This window comes from Marmota flaviventris, chromosome 3 (genome assembly GCF_047511675.1).
Source record: "Marmota flaviventris isolate mMarFla1 chromosome 3, mMarFla1.hap1, whole genome shotgun sequence".
Taxonomy (NCBI): domain Eukaryota; kingdom Metazoa; phylum Chordata; class Mammalia; order Rodentia; family Sciuridae; genus Marmota; species Marmota flaviventris.
In genome coordinates this window covers 127,287,423-127,312,197 of record NC_092500.1, presented here as the reverse complement: position 1 = coordinate 127,312,197, position 24,775 = coordinate 127,287,423, and the positions used below count along the sequence as shown (strand labels likewise).

The 24,775-nt window shown below is 34.5% G+C and overlaps 1 pseudogene; it reads left to right on the top strand.

Moving 5' to 3' along the window:
* Positions 1-24,388, top strand: part of LOC114080741 (vomeronasal type-2 receptor 26-like) — a 35,751-nt pseudogene extending 11,363 nt beyond the window's left edge.
* The last annotated feature ends 387 nt before the right edge of the window (positions 24,389-24,775 follow it).

Below are 24,775 nucleotides of genomic sequence, written 5' to 3'. Positions count from 1 at the left end.
CTTCATTAGGATCATGTACTCACCTTCATGTTTAAAAAAGATAATCTTATTATCTTATTTCATCTATTAAAATTGTTTATTTTATGCATCTATTAAATATTGGTTTCTTAAGACTTTTTGCTTTCTTCCCTAAAGAAAATGTTCATCTATTTTATGCTTTCATATTTTTTTTTTTCATTTTTCAAAAATGTTTAAGGCATTTATTCATCCATCCAGGTTGGTGATAATCATTTAATGAATATCTATGTTGAAAAATTATTGTTTTGAAAGTGTCTGTTAAAACCTGAATTTTGCTTGTCTGGGATGCATGTGAATATAGGGATCTAGGCTTTGAGTTAAATTCTATGGTGGACATGCTAGTTTTGGGGATCACTTAAAACGTGTTTTTTTGTTAAAAAAGGGTAAAGATTCTAGTGTTTGCCATGACATCCTCTCATATTCTGAGTTTGAGGAGTGTGGAAGATTCAATAAAGTAGATTGATAATGTGGGTTATAACCTAGAAATTAATTATGGAAAGAGAATTATGGAAAATAATTAAGAACCATGTTTCAAGGAAAAGAGTGTGATCAAATGTTTTACATAAGGAGTTGATTAAATAAAATAAGTTCTAACAATTTGTTAATTGATTTAGAAATGAGGTAATTAGTGACTTTATTTTTCAAATATGGAGTGTGGTCAGCATTCCTGATAGAGAAGGTATAAGAGAAAAGTAAAGAAACAAATAGGAATGGCAGTATAAACAACTTAACTGATGAGTTTTCTATGAAGGGCGAAAACGTGGGGAGAGCTGGAGGGTACTAGACACAGAAAGATTTTCTGAAAAGTGATGGGAAAACAATGAAGCTTTTTTCTTCATTTTGGCATAGTGGACTGTGTATATAGGTATTTTACAATAAGGCATAAGGACACCTAAGTATATGTAGGTTTCTTTTTCTTTCTTTTTTTAATTTTAAAATACTTAACACATTTCTCTTTCTCAGTAAATTTGATTAGATATTTATGACTTCAGGAAAAAAAAATAGAGTGTTAACATTTCAGTCTTTCTGTGATCCAAAAAGTGTAGAGCTCAGTATTGAAAATACTGGATTTACAGATAAACTGCTGAGTTATAGTACTTTAACTGAGATCAGGAGATGAAAACTTTTGTGACTTTCTTTAGATATATTTTTTAAAAGAATAAATGAAAAAGTATATAAAATATAATATTATAGATTAATTATATTTCTTAGCAAACTTATTTATTCAATGACTTTTTTGCATGAAAGAGGTAGGTAAAGTTAAATACTTTGTGAATAAAAATCAAAATTTTGTCTAAGTAGAACATTCTATTCTGTTTAGATCACCTATGGTCGATTTGACTAAAGCCTCAGGGACAAGGCCCTGTTCCAGTCTCTTTACCAGTTTCCCATGAACCCTACAGATTTGTATCAGGGAATTGTTCAACTAATGCTGTATTTTGGTTGGATCTGGGTTGGCCTTGTAGTTCCAGATGACATCAGGGGAGAAATGTTCCTCAGGGACATGACACAAGAAATGACCAACAATGGCCTCTGTGTTGCATTTGCCAAAAAGATCCCAAGAGATTCTTGTTAAGGACACTATTAAGGAGCAACTTTTTATGGAAAGATTTACATTTTCAAATGTCAATATTGTATTTGGTGACACATATTCTCTTCTTAGATTTGTTCTGAAGATATATTGCTATAGTCCATCTAGAAATATCTGAGTAACAACTTCTAACTGGGATATTACTATATTACCCTTTGGACAAAGTCAAAGCTATGTGTATTTTGGTGGAGCATTATCATTTTCAGAACACACTGATGAGGTTCCTGGTTTTCAAGATTTTCTCAGAAATGTTCACCTGTAATATTTCCCCATGACATTTTTATCCAGGATGTGTGGTCTATAATATTTGAATGTCCATATTTGGATCAACAGGGAATCAGGATATTGAGTAAATGTGAACAAAATGGTACCCTTGAAACTTGAGCTTTGCATGTTTGGGATATGAATACCTCACCCCAGAGTTACAATGTCTATGGTGCTGTGCATGTCATTTCCAAGGCTCTTTAGGAAGAACTGCCACTCACGTTGAAGGAAGAAACACTTGATAAAGGTTAAAGTGTGACTCTTCATCCATGGCAGGTGCAACAGCTTATTCTAGTATTTTTCTAGGGCACTGGGTCATGAATTGTCTTTTATATCTTTTGATTCATTATGTTTTCACAATTATATGTTAAATGAGGATGCTTTTGAAAACATTTATTTTTGTAATACTGGGATTGAGTCCAGAGATGGTTTATTGCTGAGCTACATCCCCAGCCATTTTTTATTTTGTATGGTGATAGGGTCCTCTCTGATTTGCCAAGTCTGACCGCAAACTTGTGAGCCTACTGGCCTCACCTCCAAATTTTTAGATTCAGGTGTATATCACAGTGCTCAAGTCTAAAATAATTTTGTAAAATCATAATACATTTAAGAGCATCCCTTATGCACTCCTTGATAATTTAATATTTCCATTATGAAACAAATCATAATACATTATGAATAAATAATAATATTTATGAGATTCTTAGCATGCTCCAAGAATGCTATTTATACCCTTTAGAGATTAGACAACTTTTCCCATTTATTTTTTGTTATTTTGTGAGAAAATTAGAATATTTAACTCAAAGGATTTTAACAAGCATAAATATGGATCACTGATGGGACTTCTAGGTACATGTGACCCAAATGACTTCTTTTACAGATCTTTGTTTTGTTTTGTTCTGTTAAATGAGTCCTTAAAATATCAATTGCTTCTTTAAAATGAAACTGGACTAAATAGTGTAGCATGATCTCAATTAACATTATTCATATTGTATATATGCTTTTTCCATTAAATCCATTTCTCTCTCAATATCTGGTCCTTTTTACTAAGCTATGCAAAATAGAATCAAATCATGTCCAAAGCATATTCACTACATGTTATATAATTATTTTCCTCCTGATAGTTTGACATGAGATTTATCAATATAAATCTTAAATTGCTTCTGAATTCATGAAGGAATTTCAATCCCTTTATTTTGTGAATTAATAGATTAATAAAAATAGTACCATTTATTGAAGAGTATTTTTCATTTTTTGTGTACATTCTAATTTATTCAAATAGCTCATGTCCTACCTCTTTTCTGCTTTAAGAATTAGTAGTGCATTCTAAACTTTCCTCATTTATATCTAAGCATATAGCATCTTCATTCTAGTTGATCTGTCAATAAATTGTCAATGAGTCATTTTCCTAGAGATAACTAATTTCAAAAAGTTGAAATTCTCACATATTCTCCTGGAGATAATCCATACCTGGGCACAAATTGGCAAGCATGGATAGATACCCATTTATTTTGCATTTAAGAAGCAATAATAACCTACTTTGTACTATATTATAAACATTGTCACATAGCAGTACATAAAAAGATTTCTCATTTTCTTCATTGTGGTGTGGTATTTTTCACTATAGGTAGGGCTGGCAATTTATTTAAGCTATCATTCATTTATTTGCCAATTAGTCAACTTCTGTTTGTGTGTTAATTTGTCATTTGGATATCTGCTTTTTGAATTGGTAACCATCTTTTGTTCAGCAACTGCATCAGACTTATTTATAGAAGTTTTGAACATAGACCTTTAAATATATGTATTGAGACTGTTTCTCCTCTGTGAATTGACTTTTATTTTCTATTTTGAGTTACAAGAGTTCTTAACTTCAACCTAGTCTAATTTATTATTTGTTTTTTATAGTTTATGGTTTTATTCTTTTTGAGAAGTCTGATTACATCAAAATAGTGAAAAGTATTTTCTAGCTTTCTTCTAAACATTTTTTTTAAATCACTGAATTGTACATTTATTAAACAGATATATTTTAAAGTTTGTAAATTTCACCTCAATAAATTTACCATTTTTAAAAGTTAACATAAATGCCCACAAATATCTGAAAAATATCAATCTACCTAATAATAAAACACAAAACTATTCTCAAAAATTAATAATGATTAAAAGTGAAATGAGAATATTCAGCAATAATAAGGTCAGGATAAATGAGCATTTTTACACTATGTTGGTTTGAATAAATGTTAATTGGAATAATATTTTCAGAAAGCATAAATACATAACAGAAGTCTTAAAACTGTTTATTCTAAGTGATCCAGTAATTGCATTTCTTGAAATCTTAATAAATGTTCCAAACTGCAGTCAAATATTTATGCCTAGGACTGGGGATATAGCTCAATTGTTCAAGTGCTTGCCTTGTATGCATAAGGTCCTGGGCACCAATATATATATTTATTTTAAATTATAGTTTTTTTTAAATACACAATAGTGGAATGCATTACACTCATTATTACCCCTAATACATATATGTTTATGCCCAATGATGTTCACTGCAACATAATTTGTAATAGAAAAAAGAACGGGAAAATAGCTAGATTCCCACCAATAACAGAGTGGTTAGAATAAGTCATAAAATAACTACTCAATGCAGCCATTTAAATGATAGGGCCAAGTATCTATGATATATACCAATGTTTAATTTCAAAAAAATATGAAATTATATACACAGCAGCATTTCATCTTTATAAAATATAATGAAACTTTTTTTTAATATCTCTTTTCTGTATTCCCAAATTTCCTACAATGGTCTTGTATTATTCCTTGAGTTTATGCAAGTTTCTTAAGAAATGTTTTAAAAAAACCCAAAAGCATCACTTTGGAGTATTTTACACTTCATGGAAATCAATTTCATGTTTCCCTTAGTTTTATTTTTTATTTATTTATTTTTATTGGTTGTTCAAAACATTATAAAGCTCTTGACATATCATATTTCATACATTAGATTCAAGTTGGTTATGAACTCCCAATTTTACCCCAAATACAGATTGCAGAATCACATCGGTTACACATCCACATTTTTACATAATGCCCTATTAGTAACTGTTGTATTCTGCTACCTTTCCTATCCTCTACTATCCCCCCTCCCTCCCCTCCCATCTTCTCTCTCTACCCCATCCACTGTAATTCATTTCTCTCCTTGTTTATTTTCCCATTCCCCTCATAACCTCTTATATGTAATTTTGTATAACAATGAGGGTCTCCCTCCATTACCATGCAATTTCCCTTTTCTCTCCCTTTCCATCCCACCTCATGTATCTGTTTAATGTTAATCTTTTCTTCCTGCTCTTCCTCCCTGCTCTGTTCTTAGTTGCTCTCATTATATCAAAGAAGACATTTGGTATTTGTGTTTTAGGGATTGGCTAGCTTCACTAAGCATAATCTGCTCTAGTGCCATCCATTTCCCTGCAAATTCTATGATTTTGTCATTTTTTAGTGCTGCGTAATACTCCATGGTGTATAAATGCCATAGTTTTTTTTATCCATTCATCTATTGAAGGGCATCTGGGTTGGTTCCACAGTCTAGCAATTGTGAATTGTGCTGATATGAACATCGATGTAGCAGTATCCCTGTAGTACGCTCTTTTAAGGTCTTCAGGGAATAGTCCAAGAAGGGCAATAGCTGGGTCAAATGGTGGTTCCACTCCCAGCTTTCCCAGGAATCTCCATACTGCTTTCCAGATTGGCCGCACCAGTTTGCAGTCCCACCAGCAATGTACAAGAGTACCCTTTTCCCCACATCCTCTCCAGCACTTGTTGTTGTTTGACTTCATAATGGCTGCCAATCTTACTGGAGTGAGATGGTATCTTAGGGTGGTTTTGATTTGCATTTCTCTGACTGCTAGAGATGGTGAGCATTTTTTCATGTACTTGTTGATTGATTGTATGTCCTCCTCTGAAAAGTTTCTGTTCAGGTCCTTGGCCCATTTGTTGATTGGGTTATTTGTTTTCTTATTGTTTAATTTTTTGAGTTCTTTGTATACTCTGGATATTAGGGCTCTATCTGAAGTGTGAGGAGTAAAAATTTGTTCCCATGATGTAGGCTCCCTATTTACCTCTTTTATTGTTTCTCTTGCTGAGAGAAAACTTTTCAGTTTAAGTAAGTCCCATTTGTTGATTTTTGTTATCAACTTTTGTGCTATGGGTGTCCTATTAAGGAATTTGGAGCCCGACCCTACAATATGTAGATCGGAGCCAACTTTTTCTTCTATCAGACGCAGAGTCTCTGATTTGATATCTAGCTCTTTGATCCACTTTGAGTTAACTTTTGTGCATGGCGAGAGGAGGGGATTCAGTTTCATTTTGTTGCATATGGATTTCCAGTATTCCCAGCACCATTTGTTGAAGATGCTATCCTCCCTCCATTGCATGCTTTTAGCTCCTTTATCAAATATAAGATAGTTGTAGCTTTGTGGATTAGTCTCTGTGTCCTCTATTCTGTACCATTGTTCCACCCTCCTGTTTTGGTACCAGTACCTTGCTGTTTTTTTACTATTGCTCTGTAATATAGTTTTAAGTCTGGTATCGCTATACCGCCTGATTTGCACTTCCTGCTTAGAATTGCTTTTGCTATTCTGGGTCTTTTATTTTTCCATATGAATTTCATGATTGCTTTATCCATTTCTACAAGAAATGGCATTGGGATTTTGATTGGCATTGCATTAAACCTATAGAGAACTTTTGGTAATATCGCCATTTTGATGATGTTAGTTCTGCCTATCCATGAACAGGGTATATTTTTCCATCTTCTAAGATCTTCTTCTACTTCTCTTTTTAGGGTTTTGTAGTTTTCATTATATAAATCTTTCACCTCTTTTGTTAGGTTGATTCCCAAGTATTTTATTTTTTTTTGAGGATATTGTGAATGGAGTGTTTTTCCTCATTTCCGTTTCAGAAGTTTTGTCGCTGATATACAGAAATGCCTTTGATTTATGCATGTTGATTTTATATCCTGCCACTTTGCTGAATTCATTTATTAGTTCTAGTAGTTTGTTTGTAGACCCTTTTGGGTCTTCTAGGTATAGAATCATGTCATCTGCAAATAGTGATAATTTAAGTTCTTCCTTTCCTATTTTTATGCCTTTAATTTCTTTTGTCTGTCTAATTGCTCTGGCCAGTGTTTCGAGAACTATATTGAATAGAAGTTGTGATAGAGGGCATCCCTGTCTTGTTCCAGATTTTAGGGGGAATGCCTTCAATTTTTCTCCATTCAGAATGATGCTAGCCTGAGGCTTAGCATAGATAGCTTTTACAATGTCGAGGTAAGTTCCTGTTATCCCTAGTTTTTCTAATGTTTTGAATATAAAGGGATGCTGTACTTTGTCGAATGCATTTTCTGCATCTATTGAGATGATCATATGGTTCTTATTTTTAAGTCTATTGATGTGGTGAATAACATTTATTGATTTCCGTATATTGAACCATCCTTGCATCCCAGGGATGAATCCTACTTGATCATGGTACACAATTTTTTTGATGTGCCTTTGTATCCGATTCGCCAGAATTTTATTGAGGATTTTTGCATCTAGGTTCATCAGAGATATTGGTCTGTAGTTTTCTTTCTTTGAGGTGTCTTTGTCTGGTTTCAGAATCAGGGTGATGTTGGCCTCATAGAATGAATTTGGCAGAGCTCCTTCTTTTTCTATTTCCTGAAATAACTTGAAAAGTATTGGTATTAATTCTTCCTTAAAGGTTTTGTAAAACTCTGCTGTATACTCATCCGGTCCTGGACTTTTCTTGGTTGGAAGTCTTTTGATTGCTTCTTCTATTTCATCTATTGTTATTGGTCTGTTTAAGTTGTGAGTATCCTCCTGACTCAGTCTGGGCAAATCATATGACTTAAGGAATTTATTGATGTCTTCACTATCTTCTATTTTATTGGAATATAGGTTTTCAAAATAATTTCTAATTGTCTTCTGTATTTCTGTAGTGTCTGTTGTGATATTGCCTTTTTCATCCCATATGTTAGTAATTTGAGTTCTCTCTCTTCTTCTCTTCGTTAGCATGGCTAAGGGTCTGTTGATCTTATTTATTTTTTCAAAGAACCAACTTTTATTTTTGTTAATTTTTTCAATAGTTTCTTTTGTTTCAATTTCGTTCATTTCCGCTCTGATTTTAATTATTTCTTGCCTTCTGCTACATTTGCTGATGTTTTGCTCTTCCTTTTCTAGGGCTTTGAGATGAAGTGTGAGCTCATTTATTTGTTGGTTTTTGCTTTTTTTGAGGAATGACCTCCACGCGATGAATTTCCCTCTTAAAACTGCTTTCATTGTGTCCCATAGATTCCGATATGTTGTGTCTGTATTTTCATTTATCTCTAAGAATTTTTTGATTTCCTCCTTTATGTCTTCTGTAACCCATTGATCATTCAGTAACATATTGTTCATTTTCCATGTGATGTAGGATTTTTCCTTCCTTCTTTTATCATTGATTTCCAGTTTCATTCCATTATGATCAGATAAAATGCATGGTATTATCTCCACCCCTGTATATTTACTGAGGGTTGCCCTATGGCATAATATATGGTCTATTTTTGAGGAGGATCCATGTGCTGCTGAGAAAAAAGTATATCCACTTGATGATGGTTGATACATTCTATACATGTCAGTTAAGTCTAGGTTGTTGATTGTGATATTGAGTTCTATAGTTTCTTTATTCAGCCTTTGTTTGGAGGATCTGTCCAATTGTGAGAGAGGTGTGTTGAAGTCACCCATAATTATTGTGTTGTGGTCTATTTGATTCTTGAACTTGAGGAGAATTTGTTTTATGAACATCGCAGCACCATTATTTGGTGCATAAATATTGATAATTGTTATGTCTTGTTGGTGAATGGTTCCTTTTAACAGTATATAATGTCCTTCCTTATCCCTTTTGATTAATTTAGTCTTGAAGTCAATTTTATTCGATATGAGGATGGCCACCCCTGCTTGCTTACGAGGACCGTGTGCGTGGTATATTTTTTCCAACCTTTCACCTTCAGCCTGTGTATATCTTTTCCAATCAGATGTGTCTCCTGGAGACAGCATATTGTTGGATTTGTTTTTTTAATCCATGTTACCAGCCTATGTCGCTTTATTGGAGAGTTTAAGCCATTAATGTTTAGAGTTACTATTGATATATGGTTTGTACTTCGAGACATGTTTGATTATTTATCTTCTTTTTTTTTTTTAAATTTAGTTTGTTTCTCCATGGTTAGCTTTCCCCCTGCCCTCTGTCTTTATCGAGGCACTTCCCACTGTTGGTTTTGGTTATTGTTTTTCATTTCTTCCTCTTGTAGTGTTTTGCTCAAGATGCTTTGCAATGCTGGTTTTCTGGCTGCAAATTCTTTTAGCTTTTGTTTATCATGAAAGATTTTTATTTCGTTATCATACTTGAAGCTTAATTTTGCTGGATATAGAATTCTTGGTTGGCATCCATTGTCTTTCAGTGTTTGAAATACGTTGTTCCAGGATCTTCTTGCTTTCAGCGTCTGTGATGAAAAATCCGTTGTTAACATTATTGGTTTACCCCTGAATGTAATCTGCCTCCTTTCTCTTGTAGCTTTTAATATTTTCTCTTTGTTCTGTATATTGGATATCTTCATAACAATGTGTCTTGGCATTGGTCTACTGTGATTTTGTGTGCTCGGTGTCCTGTATGCATCTACAATTTGTATATCCGTTTCCTTTTTTTATTTCTGGAAAGTTTTCTGTAATTATTTCATTCAGCAGGCTACTCATTCCTTTGGTTTGAATCTCTGTACCTTCTTCTATCCCGATGACTCGTAGGTTTGGTTTTTTTATGTTATCCCATATCTCTTGGATGTTTTTCTCGTGGTTTTTAACCAGCCTTTCTGAGTTGGCTATGCTCTTTTCAAGATGATATATTTTGTCTTCATTATCTGATGTTCTGGCTTCTACTTGCTCCACTCTGTTGGTGATACTCTCAATTGAGTTTTTAATTTGGTTTATCGTTTCCTTCATTTCTAGAATTATTGTTTGTTTGTTTTTTTTAATAGTCTCTATCTCGGATAAAGATGCTTAACTTCTTCTTTTATCTGTTTATGTAATTCATTTTCAAAGTGTTCTTTCACTGTTTGGATTTGCTGTCTCGTATCTTCTTTAAGGTTCCATTCCATCTGTCTAAGGTATTCCTTGAGTTCTTTATATGACCATTTTTCTGCTGACTCTAGGTCCTCCTGAATATTTAGGCTGTCCTTCATTGTTTGTACTCCTTTTCTTCCTTGCTTTTTTATGCTGCTCATGTTACTTCTTGTTCTGTTTGACTGCTGAGTTACTGTTTACTCTTATAGATTTATTTGATGCTTGGGAGGAAAGATATTAGAAGGGAAGGGAAGAAGTCACTAAAGAGAATGAGAGTAGGCAGGTAGAATTCAAGGAAGGGGGAATAAGAAAATTGAAAAGAAATGAAAAGAGAAAAGAAACAAAAATAACAAAGATTAGATAATAAAGAAAGAAAGAAAAGACGAAAAAATATTTTAACAAGAATAATAATGATAATAAAAAATGAAAATTAAAATTTAAAAAATAATAATAATAATAAAATAAAAAAAAATTAAAAAAATTAGAAACATTGAAAAAAAGTTAAAGAACAACAACAAATAAAAATTGAAAATGAAAGAAAAAGAAGAAAGAAAAAAAAGAAAAGAAAAAAATGATAATAATAATAATAATAATAATAATAATAATAATAATAATAAATGCAGTCCTAGAGTTCTATTAACTTCTCTTCCAGTAGGTGGAGCTGTGCCCACTGGGCCAAGCTTCTCCTCTCAAAGGGTGGGAACCATTCACTGTGCAGCAGCTCTTTCTCCTAGACTGGGCGGGTCTCCAATCCTGAGTGTCTAGGGCCTTGTCTTGTGTTTCCTCAAGCCAGGCCGTGCTCACCTGTGGCGCTCACCACCATACTGGCTACATGCCAGGTCTGCTGCTCCTGGGAGCCCTGTTTTCATGAACACCTGGGCTCACTCTCCCTGTTTGCCTCCCTCAGACCCTAAGTTTGTAGAGCTTGGGGCTGAGATCCCCCAGCAAATTTGCTTGCCCTCCTGTAGCCACGCCCCCGGTAGCTGGTGCAAGAGACCTCAGTTGTCAGCACTGGTGGGAGCTGTAGCCGGGAGTTCCGCGCCGCGGGTCCCGCGCCACTCCTGATTCCCTCGGTCTGGTTATTGCGTTCACAGGAGAGCTGGGAGTGGCCCTTAAGGTTTCCCCGCTGTGTGGAGAGAGATGACTAGGGGATTACACACCTGTCACGCTGGTGTCAATGCAGTTATCTCCTCCGCCTGTGATGCCATTTCTCTGCCATGGTGGTATCCCACGCAAATGGTGACCATTCGTTCCCTTTGCCGGGTGACCAATGCAACGGATGGGTCCTGACTGTCTCTCCCAATCCCCGTTTCAGTCCTGTGGCCACTGCCTATGAAGGCTCGGTTGGCTTTTACCTCTGTAAGTTCCTAAGGGCCGGCCAATTATTTCAGCGGGATCGTTACTGCTGAGTCACAGGAAGCAGGCGAACCGGAGCTTAATTGCCTCCGATTCGGGCTCTGTGTGTGTGTTCTGAGGGGCCCAGCCTGTACACCCCAGCTCCATGTCAGCTCAGCATTGCCTAGTGATCCTGAGCAAACAGCATTTAGACAGTTTAAGGCTCCCTATGCCCGCGCAGTTGAAGATGTCAGAGACTTGATCTCTCTGCGCCTGCCACCATGTTAGATCTCCTCAATGATATTCATGTTGCCCTTACAGCTTCCTGGCATAAGCAAGTTCTTGGGATTATACAAACTGCTGCTTCTGTTTCCAGTCCAGATTTCTAGAAATGAAACCCTGCCGCCATCACCTCCTTCTCTGGGCCGCGTTCAAGAGCACCGCGCTCGTCTGTGACCGTAGCAGAGCCGCCCTGGCCTCTGCAGCTCTTCAGCCCAGAGCCCGGCCCCTGGGGCCCAAGCGGCTGCCGCCGCGGCTCTCGGTCCCCCTCCTCCGGAGCACGGGTCCCCTGGCAGGGGGGTGCAGAACGACCCCAGAGCAGGCTCTGCCCGAAGGTGCAGCGGTGAACAGGCCACCGAGGTGCTCGAGGCTGCAATCCAGCCTTCGGAGGACAGGGCTCGGCACGCAGCCCAGCTCCAACCTCTAGATGCTGCTGCCGGACAATGTATACAGAGCCATCAAGACCTCTTCTAAACATTTTATTCCTTTATATTTCATATTTAAATAAGTTATATAGTTGAAATTTATGTCTGTGTGTGATATAAGATAGGGGAATTAAGATAATTTTTCTACTATGGTAATTCAACTGATTCAGCACAATTTGTGGGAAAACATATACTCTCTCAAATGGGTTGTATTTTCATTTTTTAAATGAGGTGTTTGCATACATATTTCTATTTCTGAAATCTTTATTTTGCTCCATTAGGCAGTTTCCTGTCCTGAAGAAATTTTGCACTGTCTTATTAATTTTGTAATAGGTCTTTATGTTTTGTTTTCATTTTTTTTGGCTGATTTCAAAAATGAAATTGAGTCAGGTGCAGTGGTGCATGCCTGTAATCCCAGCAGCTTGGGAGGCTGAGGAAAGAGTTTAAAGCCAGCCTCAGCAAAAGCAAGGCTCTAAGCAACTCAGTGACACCTCATCTCTAAATGAAATTCAAAATAAGGCTCACGATGTGGCTCAGTGGTTCAGTGTCCCTGGGTTCAACCCCTGGTACCCCAAATATTAAAAAAGATAAAATTAATATTTTTGTTTTTATCTTGTACTTTATAATTTGCAGATGCTTGTAGATGTTATAAGTACATAATCATATTCAAAACCAAAAAAGTTTATTTACTTATATCTAGTCTTAGGATTTTATTTCTCTTTTGCCTTAATTAACTAGCTAAGCATTTTGGTAAAAGTTTAAGAGAAGAGGCAATAGCTGAAAAACATTCTGTTCACACCCTTAAGGAAAAAAAAAAAAAAAAAAAAATTAAGATTTTCCCCATTTGATGATTTTTAAAAATTTGTTGATATTCTCTGCTTGATAAGAAATATTCCTTATACTCCAAATTTTTGAAGAATTTTAAAATATAAATTTTTGTTCAAGTTTGACAAAAGGTCAGTACATCTATTGAGATAATCATATATTTAATTTTATTTTTATTAACAAAATAAAGTGCATTGATTGACTGATCTAAATAATGTCCACCTATTCTTGCATTCCTGGAATGAAGTACATTTGTCATGACATTAACTTTTTTTATGTTGGATTCAAATTACATGGATGTTTAAGGAAAATTTTTCTACATTTTTTTTTCCTTTTTTTCCAGTTTTATTGGCAAATAGTGAACGAATGAAGATTGTGTATATTTCTGCTGTACAATATAATATTTTAATATATGGATAACATTGTGGAATGATTACCACAGCTAATTAGCATATCCATCACTTCACCCAGTTACTTCTCTCACTCTCTCTCTCTCTTTCTCTCTCTCTCTCTATTTGTGTTGGGATGAAAATACTTAAAATTTACTCTATTATAAAATTTCAAGCATATAATATGTAATTATTTACTCTGGTTGGGGGAAGTGTACTATGATCTGATGATTAAGTCTTTCTTTCATTGTATTTGAGCCCCAGTTGTGACCTTCATAAGTGCTTCTGTATGTTTTTCACTTCCTGTCTCCTTTGAGTGAGAGAGAAAGGACAGAAGAAATTTGAATTGGATTGGTATTTCCCTTTCTCCAGGTTGATTATTCAGGTACAGTTTTCCTTGAGGTCTTGTAGAGAACAAAATGTTATGGGCTTGTTTCAGAATAGTTACTTTTGGCTTTTTTGCTGGAAGCAAGAGCACATTTTTCTCTGAGTTTTTCACTGCAAAAACTTGGTAGAGTACAGTGTTGTTTTTTTTTTTTTTATCACTGGGTTTTTTTAATCTCATATAATTGTACCCCTGTGGCATTCCCCAAAACTAGAGACCTACTTTTCATCTCTCAAACTAGTGCTTGTTTGCTCTCTAGAATTTCATCATTTATGGTGAAGTTTTCCTATAGTTCTGGATCCAGCCAATTTTCTTTCCAGTACACTCTCATTTTCTGTACACAACTATCTATTTTCAGGGCAGGTGTTAACTCTGTGATTTACTTCTTCAATGCATCCAAGAATAGCTGCTGCTTTCAAGCAAGGTTAGCTTTTTGCTTGCTGTTGGACAGAAAGAGGATCTGAACATTTTTTACATCTTGGAGTAGAAATAAGAATTCCATTATTGATTTTTATATTCCAAATCTGTAATCATTTGTTTTTCCCTATTTTCTTTTTTGTTCCTTAAATGGTTTCAATTGATTCTTTTGAGTATTAGTAGTATATACAATATTGTGTACAGAAATGTTCATTGTTGTAGCAGAAGCACAACAAAATCTAAACATTGATTTTCCTCCAATACATTTATGTGTTTATGTGTGTAAGCTAATGTTTATTTTTTAAAAACAATGTATACAATCTCTACATTTTATTTATTTTTTACAAATAATATATGCTGCTATCTTCCTCTCTATCCATCATCTAATTCAGGATATTTATTTTCCATTAATTTCACTTAGGTGGACATTAATCTGTATATCAACTTTAGAATCTTTTTGTTTGTGTGTGTGAAATCTGCATGCATGTTTTCAACATAAATACTTTGTTAAGTAAGATGTCCTGAAATTAAAATTTAAAAAATAAGTCAATTCACAAACTAATAGGTAGGCAATAAACAAGTACTTTCCAGGTACTCCTGCAAACTCCTTTCTAGTTGAAACTTCTTGACAAATGTAATTTTGTATGGAAAAGCTTATAAATCTTCAATGTGATAGGAATACAATTTATCATATAATCTCAAAGCAAACAATCCCTGGTATTTTCATCAGTTAATTATATAAAATTGAAAAAGAATGTATTCAGAAAAATGTACCTTATATTCTTAAAAAAATAAAAATCCTATTTTATTGACATTATTATTTTACTTCTTAAATTGTTTTATGTTTATGTAAGAATATCAACATTTGTTTTCTTGAGGAGCCAAAGAGTTTAAGAGTCCTTATGTAAGTATACAGCTTTTTTCTTAATAATCAGGAACTGGTATTTACAGTCCTGGATTCATCTCTTATTACCTATGCAACCTTTAAGCTTTATTCTATAATTTGTAAAATAGAAAAATTATTAGTAACTAACACATAAATTTTATAAAAGTGTATGTAAGTAAATATGTGTAAAGCAGAAGAACTCATGTCTAGTAAACATCAATCCCAATATAAATGTTTAATAGACCAATGAAGAAAGTTTATTGGAAAAATTAGCTAGAGGAAAAGAAGGCAGTAGGAATCATAAGGTTTGTTCCTATTTCTTTGCAAACTCATGTTCTGAAAATAATTTTTCACTTTTAGCTCCATCAATTTCTGCAAAAGAGCCAACTTGAAAGAAGCATTGGTCAAGAGAAACCTGTTAATGAAAACATTTTAACAATCAAGCTTGACATCTTCAATTATCAGTGTTTACTAAATGGTACTAAAGCCCACATGAAAGTCGCAGAGTTTATTTTTGAATTTTTGAATCTCACAGGGATCAGTGTCTTTCCTTAAATGATACATTGATAATATGGGGCAAGCACTACAATGAGGTAAGCATTCTCTTAAGAGGGTGTCGTAGTGATATTCCATTTAATAAAAACAGTAAAATTTAGGTAAGCTTCTGAATTTCACTAGGCAGAAAGCCACCTTATTTTGTACTTTGCTGAATGTAATTCCAAGTTATATGGATTTTCTAGCTTCAGAATCACTGTGAAAACTATTCATTTATTTAATTTAGTATTAGCAGAATGTATTGCCTACACTTGTACTTATCAAATAGTCCTATTTACTACATGATAAGAAATTATCAATGTAGTAAAGTCTAAAAAGTTTGTGGCATTTTTAATGAAAATGACTCAGATAACAGACATGAAGTGACTATTTGGACACAAAAGCAGTCTCTTTGATTGTACATAATAATTTATCATTTGATTTAGCTATTATAACAACATGTATATAATTGCCATTAAGACTTTATTCTCCCTGAACATTTCAGTGATGGAGAGGTGAGGCAGAATAAGGAAAACAGTACCCCCATTAAAGATTTTCCAAAAGTTCAGTAGCTCTGGGTTCAGTTCTTGTGCTATATAGAAGTTCTGTAGTCTTCCACCTGTATGCTGTTATCAAATGTCACTTATCTAGTAGCTTTCCCTCTTTTGTCTCTTAGACTCCCTCTGCTATTTGCAGTCAAAGCTGTCCACGTGGTTTCAGAAAGGGAACACTTGGTGGAAAAATCATTTTGTTGTTTTGATTGTATTCCCTGTCCAGATGGAGATATTTCCAATAAAACAGGTAGGATTTCTGAAAACTATTTTGAAAGTGAAAATGGTCCACAATGAGATATGGATCAACAATAAATGTAATAAGCATTTCATAGGCATAAATCTTCAACACTATGAGAGACAATAACATCCTTTCAGTGATGCATAGGGCAGCTTAGCCTGAAAGGTGGCTAAAGTAGTTCAGGTTGATAGCACCCCTGTCTCTGTCCAGGAACAGATGACATTTTTTTCTGGAAGAAACTTTCCTCCCATTAGACTCTTAGAATGTTCAAGAATGAATGTTAAATAATCAAATACATAATATAAAGTAACTGTGTATTAAAACAAGCATAAGCAAGAAATATCAGATTATTAAAATTAGCAAGAAATATTAGATTATCAGTAAATCTTTGAGAAAGATTTCAAAAAATTTCTTTAAGATAGGTGCAGTGGTGCACACCTGCAATCCCAGCAGCTCTGGAAGCTGAGGCAGGAGAGTCTCGAGTTCAAAGCCAGCCCCAGCAACAGCAAGGTGCTAAGCCCTGTTTCTAAATAAAATACAAATAAGGTCTAGAGAGGTGGCTCAGTGGTTGAGTGCCCCTCAGTTTAATCCCCAGTACCACTGCCCCCCCCAAATTCCTTTAGAAACAAAGAATAAAAATGTGTAGTAGAGACTCTGCGTCTAATAGAAGAAAAAGTAGGCCCTAATCTTCATCATGTGGGATTAGGCCCTAACTTCCATAATAAAACTCCTACACCACAAGAATTAAAACCAAGAATCAATAAATGGGATGTAATCAAACTAAAAAGTTTTCTCTCAGCAAAAGAAATAATCTGTGAGGTGAACAGAGAGCCTACATCCTGAGATCAAATTTTTATCCCTCACACATCAGACAGAACACTAATCTCTAAGATATATAAAGAACTCAAAAATCTAAACACCGAAAAAACAAATAACCCAATCAACAAATGGGCCAAGGACCTGAACAGACACTTCTCAGAAGAGAATATACAATCAATCAACAAATATGTGAAAAAAATGCTCATCATCCCTAGCAATCCGAGAAATGCAAATCAAAACTAATCTAAAATATCATCTCACTCCAGTCAGAATGGCAGCTATTATGAAGACAAACAACAATTGTTGGTGAGGATGTGGAGAAAGAGGTACACTCATACATTACTGGAGGGACTGAAAATTGGTGCAGTCAATTTGGAAAGCATTATGGAGATTCCTTGGAAATCTGGGAATGGAGCCACCATTTGACCCAGCTATCCCTCTCCTCGGACTATACCCAAAGGACTTAAAAACAGCATACTACAGGGACACAGCCACATCAATGTTTATAACAGCACAATTCACAATAGTTAAACTGTGGAGCCAACCTAGAAGCTCTTCAGTGGATGAATGGATAAATAAATGTGGCATATATACACAATGGGATATTACTCAGCATTTAAAAAGAAGAAAATCATGGCATTTGCAGGTGAATGGATGGCATTGGAGAAGATAATGCTAAGTGAAGTTAGCCAATCCCCAAAAAACTAATGCCCAATGTTTTCTCTGGTAAAAGGAGGTTGACTTATAGTCCGGTAGGGAGGGAGAGCATGGGAGGATTAGAAGAATTCTAGATAGGGCAGAGGAATGGGAGGGAAAGGGAGGGGGCAGAGGATTAGCAAGGATGGTGGAATGTGATGTACATTATTGTACAAAGTACATATATGAAGACAGAAATTGGATATCAACATACTTTATATACAAACAGAGGTATGAAAAATTGTGGTATGTATGTGTATTAAGAATTGTAATGCAAAAAAAAAAAACAAATAAAAACAAAGTATAGATGTAAAAGCATATATTGGCATGAATATACTCTATATACAGAGATAAAAATATTATGCTCTATATTTGTAATAAGAATTGTAATGAATTCCACTGTTGTCACTTATTAAATAATAATAATAATAAAATAATAAAAAGATAAAAAAAGTCAATAGAGTTGGGCAGGTGGTGCATGCCTGTAATTCTAGGCTCTCGGGAGGGTGAGGAAGAAGGATTGCAAGTTCAAAGCCAGCCTCAGCACTCAGCAATGGTGAGGTGCTAGGAAACTCAGTGAGATTTTTTTTTTTTTTTTTTTAGTTTTCGGCAGACACAACATCTTTGTTTGTATGTGGTGCTGAGGATCGAACCCGGACCACACACATGCCAGGAGAGCGTGCTACCGCTTGAGCCACATCCCCAGCCCCTCAGTGAGATCTTATGTCTAAATAAAACACAAAATAGGGCTGGGGATGTGGCTCAGTGGTTGAGTGCCCCTGGGCTCAATCCACAGTATCAAAAAAAAAAAGTCAATGAATAGGTTATTAGTAGATAGAAGAAGAATAAAATGAGGTTGAGTATAGGGAAAGTATATCTGATAAATTACACAGAATGTTTTACCATGCAGGCAAGCTTAAAAATAAACAGAGTAAAGTGAGACTATACATGTTCCAGGAGAAAAAAATACAGAGGAAAGAGAAAAGACATTATTTGAATGGTTAACACCTGAATATTTTCAAACAATTGGTGAATTGCTAAAATTTATTATCTCCATTTATATTTGAATATATTAACCAGAACATTAGAAAGAGAAAAAGTAAAAGAAAGTATTTTTTCAACACAGATTGTTGGTAAATGCAGAAACCACACCCCCCCCCCCAAAAAAAAAGAAAAATTTAAATCTATGAGAGAAGAGATATAGCAGATACAAAGGAAAAATGATTGGGTAGTGTGTTATCAGCTTTTCATACCTGTCACTGATGCATCTGACAAGAACAATTTAGAGCAGGAAAAGGTTATCTCATTTCAGGGTTTCTGAGGTTCCATCCATAATTAGCTCACTGCATTGCCCTGGGCTCTTGGTGGGGTTGAACATAAGGGCAGAAGGGTGTAGTTCAAGAAAGCTGCAGAGTTCATGGCTGCCAGGAAACAGAGACTGAGAAAGGTTTGGGGTGCAAGATATAATCCCCCAAAGTAGGCACCCAGTGACCTACTTCTTCCAGCTATACCTACCTGCACTACTTTTACCACCCAGTATTGAATTCAAATTATTAATAAGTCAAGTGGATTAATCCACTGAAAAGGTAAAATATCTTATAATCTAATCATTTCAGCACTGAACATTTCTCCATTGTCTAACATGAACTTTTTATGGGGACACCTCACCTCCAAACTGTAAAGATTGACTGTAAATTCTCAATTATAGCAGTGATGGAAGGCAAAGATTAATTAAAATAATATCTCCAATGCACTGACAGAAAATACACTTGCATATAAAGAGGCTAGGAGTTTGCAGTTGTCATTGCTTGTTAACACTTACTAACATCTGGTGCAGAACCAGGTCTTATAGAAGTGTAACTGGGGATTCTGTCTCAAGATGATACTGATGATATTATATTGAGGCTATTTCATATTCATGGATAGAGCCAACAGCTCAGTTGACCCACTCATGGTCTTCAAATGGTGTCTTTGAACTCCCAAACCCAGAAGCATAGCAAGATCTGACTTTATGCATATCTTTCTTTCCACATCCCGTGTGAAGCTCTCTTAGGCTCAGTCATATTACACAGGTCACTGGCTCACACTTGGCACTGTTTAAACACTACAGTGAGTCTATATCTTTTCTCCATTTAGCACTTTATGTTTCTTTTTTTTCCTGTAAATATTATAATTTGTATGTGTACCTGGATGTGTTTTTCTGCTTTTTGTTTTAATAGTTTATTTATTTTATGGTAATTTTACCACTTTTTGTTATATTTTTAGAGGAATTGTAATGTCATATTGACTGAAATTTTTCTTAGAAAATATTCTTTCTTTATTTAGAAATTTATTTGCTTTGAAGTTCTGGATTCTAGAAGAACTAAAATGAGGTTTCAGCAGAGCCACAGTTTTTCTGAAACCTATGGTGGAAAACTTCTTCTTTGTAGCTTTTGTTGGTGACCACCCCTCCTTGGGACTCCTTGTCTTATAGTTGTATCACTCCACTCTCTGCCTCCTTGTTCACATAGTGTTCTTCCTGTGTATCATATTTTCACAGAGTGATTTTCTTTTCTCAAAAGATCACCAGATATATTGATTAGGGTCCATTCCAATGATTGCATTTTAACTTGATTGCACTTTCATTGACCCTATTTCCAAATAAGATCACATTCACAGGTATCATGTTTTAGGGTTTCAGCATATCTCTTAGGGGACACAACTCAAACAGCATCATATATCTAACTATTTATTAACAAATATTCATCAGGCATTTCCTAGCACTAGTAATTGTTAAATGCTGAGTTCATACTGGTTTTCAAAACACATACCTCTTTGTCTTCATGTTATTGACCATTAAATGAAATCAATATTTAATATATGATATAAGTATGAAATACTAAATTTTTATACAAGATATGAAATAGTAAATTGAAAAATTCGATATTCCTACAAAAGAAAAATAGTCTTACAATAGAGAATTAACATGAGATACCTAAAGTGGTTGGATAGAGTAATCAGAGAAGATTTTGCTGTTCCTTGATATTTAAATGGATATCTCAGCAAGGAAATAGAACCAGCTTTTGAAAAACTGAGGAAAAATGATTCTTGATTAAGCACAGGCCTATGCCCAAAATCAGAGGCAGAAAAACATTCTTGAAATTAATTAACAAAATATAAATATTACTCATAAAGTATGAAAATTATTTGTGATAAGAGATAAAGGGCATGCATCAGATCATCAAAGATCCTATTGTCTATACTAGAGTGTGAAACCTTGGAATCATTTCAAGAAAGACAGGGTCTTGGGCTGGGGTATAGTTCAGTGGGAGAGCACTTGCCTAGCATTTCTGAGGCCTTTAGTTTCATTACCATTACTAAAGAGGAAAGGGGAAGAAGTGCATGGTATTGTAAAGATTTACACTAAAAACAATCATTTGATAACTGGATTGCGGGATTCTGATTATTAAATGACTTTCATAGGTTCAGTTTTTGTAAAGCATGTGTTTTAAAATTAGGTAGTTTTGGCATTCAGGATATATATTAGGGATCCACTCCACTACTTTTCAAGAGAGGGAAATCAAATTGAGATTAATCCAACTGAAACTCTGCAAACCTTGTGGGGAACTTGGCTGCACGTATGGTGATGGGCCATCATGTCTGAACCTTGAGAGCCTCTCAAATAATTTGTCATTCCATGTGGGTTGTTCCAGTGAGAGTGCACTCTCTGCAAGGTGATTCTGCAGTTCAGATAAACCCTAATGAGCTGACAGGCCATGGAGAGCATGCTTAGTAGGTGGAAAGCAAAGTTTTTCATGAAAAGTATTCTGGGTGACAAATTTCCATGTCCACTACTGGAATATGAAGATTTGAAAAATACTAATAAGTTGCATGCTATTGAACCTAAGCCAATTAAAAAATCATGCAGAGTTAAGATAGAACACTTGCTCTAATACCAATAAAGCCATGTCAATTAATTTGTTTGCTTTGTGACCAAATGTGTTTTTAAAAATTTATATAATAATTGGACTTATATACACTCACCAAAAGTAAGACCCTATCAACAAAACGAGTGGTAGAGAACATGATAGTAATTTCTTTACAATAATTTTGAAAGAGGTAAAAAAAATGGCAGAATTTCCCATATCTTCATAGATTAAGAGAATAGTTGTATAATGCAGAAGTTATTGCAATTTTACTTACATCTTATTGTGAAATACTTATATACATAGTGAGACTGGCTTTCCAGTAGTGACATGGATAGTGGTGGTGTAAGGCAGATTGCAGAACTGTGTTTTTTTTACATAAGAAATATTGGAAGAAAATGAGACAATTCATTACTAGGAAAGTGAGTATAAGGGTAAAGTCCTCTTCAATAATTTTGATGTACCAAGGTTAACAGAGGGTTTTCAATTGTTTGTTTATATGCATAAGAATTTAGGTTCCTGTGAGCAAAAGTATGGTAACTCAAAGTTCTCTCGCATTCCTGATGTCAGTAGATCAAGGAAATCACAATTTCCATGTAAGAATTCATCTGATTCTAACTTCTTTAGGAAAACTCATTTCTGATTCCAGGTTATTCTCCAGAATCAATTACATTCATTAATTATTATCTTATAATATTGTTCCCTCAAGAAGCATTTCTAGCATTTAGTCATGAATAAGATTCAGTGCCTTAACTGAAAGAGTTCACAGTATTTAAGCATTTTAGCATTGAATTTTCTCCTTCTACTTTCTTAATACCTGATTTTAGGCAGAATTAAATTGTGAGGAATTGAGAGTCATATTAAATTACAAATCTCATTGTTATTTAGGGTTTCTAGGATTTTTCTCTTGGTTCCATTTTTTTTTTTTTAAATTCAGCATTTCATGGGTTATCCCATTGATTTCCAGGTTTCAACCACCTTCTTCAGGCTGATAATTTCCAAATTTTCAGCTTAGCATTAATTCCTGAGATTCACTTAGATATAAATATCTCTAGCTGGAAATGTAGCATATATCAACATTGTACAACCTCATTTTTCTCTGATGTAGTGTGCATCTTTGTCTTTCATCTCCTACTTTACCTCATCATTGATTCCTCAATGAACTGTTACCACATCCATTAATAAAGACTATTTCATTAGTTAAATATAAGTAATATGTGAAGGTTTTCCCATTGTCCTCCATTTTGTATTGCTTTGTTGGCTTTTACTCAATGGCTAAAATTTATCTACCTCTGAAAAACAGGTCTAAATATATTCTCTTTTTCCAAGCTTTCTAATCTAAATTACTGCAATGTAGCTAAATGATCTTATGAAAAAAAAAATGAATATGATATTGTATTTCTGATTTAAATTCAACAGGGTTTCTTTAAATATCTTTGAAAACACATTCTGCCTTCTTTTATGGCCCACAGGATTTTCCTTAAATGCTTATCATTTTTAATATGCTTACTAGAACTTAGTCTACCATTTGATAGACTAATGAATCTAGTTCTCCTTGCTCCCTCTCTTGAGGTTAGACCTTATTTGTTCTTTATTTTGAAAGATCCAGTGCCTACATGAGATGTTAAAAGAATACATAAGAAAGTAGGAGGGAGAAGAATGAGTGGAGCTGATGACCAAAACTACTACATTTTGATGAAGATCATAAAGAATGCGTTCTTCCTAAAAACAACTGGTTCCTATCACTAAGGGGATAGATATCACATTTAGATTGGCTCTTTAGTAGTGATATGGATACTGGTGGTATAGGATAAATTGCAGACTGAAAAAAAACTCAGCAGCATAAAAATGTTCAATATTTTTTTCACTATTTTAGTAAAATTTTTGTGGTATATAAACCTAGCAAAAATAGTATTTTTTTTCTTATTTTAAATGGGTCATACCCAAGTGTCCTTCATCCTGTATGAAGTGAAGACTTAATAGATGACACTTTCACTGTATTTGTCATGAAATTTCTTCCAAGTGTTTAACATTACAGATCTTTGGATTTAAACAAGTTATGTGAAGAAAATAACTAAATATTCTTCTAAAATTAAAAGAAAGCTTAATTAACAGAATGAAACATTCTTTGGAGTTGTATTTTCTGTAGCCATTTCTGCTATTTTGGCAAAGACTTCATTGTGTTTGTGGCCTTCAAAACTGTCACCCCATGGAGAAAATTTCAAATGTGGATGGTGACCCGATTCTCCAATGCCATAGTCTTCAGTGGCTCCTTCATTCAAGTGTGCATCTGCACAATCTGGTTGGGAACTTCTCCCCCTTTCCCTGACATGGATGCACAGTCAGAATTTGGCCAAATCATCATGCAGTGTAATGAGGGATCCACGGCTGCCTTCTACTGTGTTCTGGGTTACTTGGGTTTTCTGTCACTTCTCAGCTTGATTATTGCTTTTCTGGTCAGGAGACTACCAGATAGTTTCAATGAGGCAAAACTGATCACATTCAGCATGCTGGTCTTCTGTAGTGTGTGGGTTTGTTTCATACCCACCTACCTGAGCACCAAGAGCAAAAACATGGTGGCTTTGGAAACTTTTTCAATTGTGGCTTTCATTGCTGGCTTGTTGTATTGTATATTTCTTCCCAAGTGCTATGTGATTTTACTGAGAGCAGATAACATTTCAAGGAAAAAAAATTGAACAATTTCTTCCCAAAGACAAAGAAATTAATTTTCAGATGACATGATTGATATAAAGTGAGCTATAGTGTGGAAATAAAGTTTCTAAAGTGTGCATGAAGTGAATTCATGTCATTATAACTTGACAATTACTATTTAATCACATGTCCCTTTCATCATTGTGGTTACCAAATTTCAATGAAAAGAATCTCTTTTTTTTTTTTTTCAGATAGACAAATGTTTAAATTCCAACCCCCTGATGACTGACTATGATGTTCAACATGTATCTTAAACTTTTTTTAGTTGGTTTTCTCATCTTTAAACAGCAACAGCAGGTCTAACAAATTATTTATGTCAGAATTAAATAAAATGATTCATTTGAAAACATGGGTGCTCAACAATATGCTTT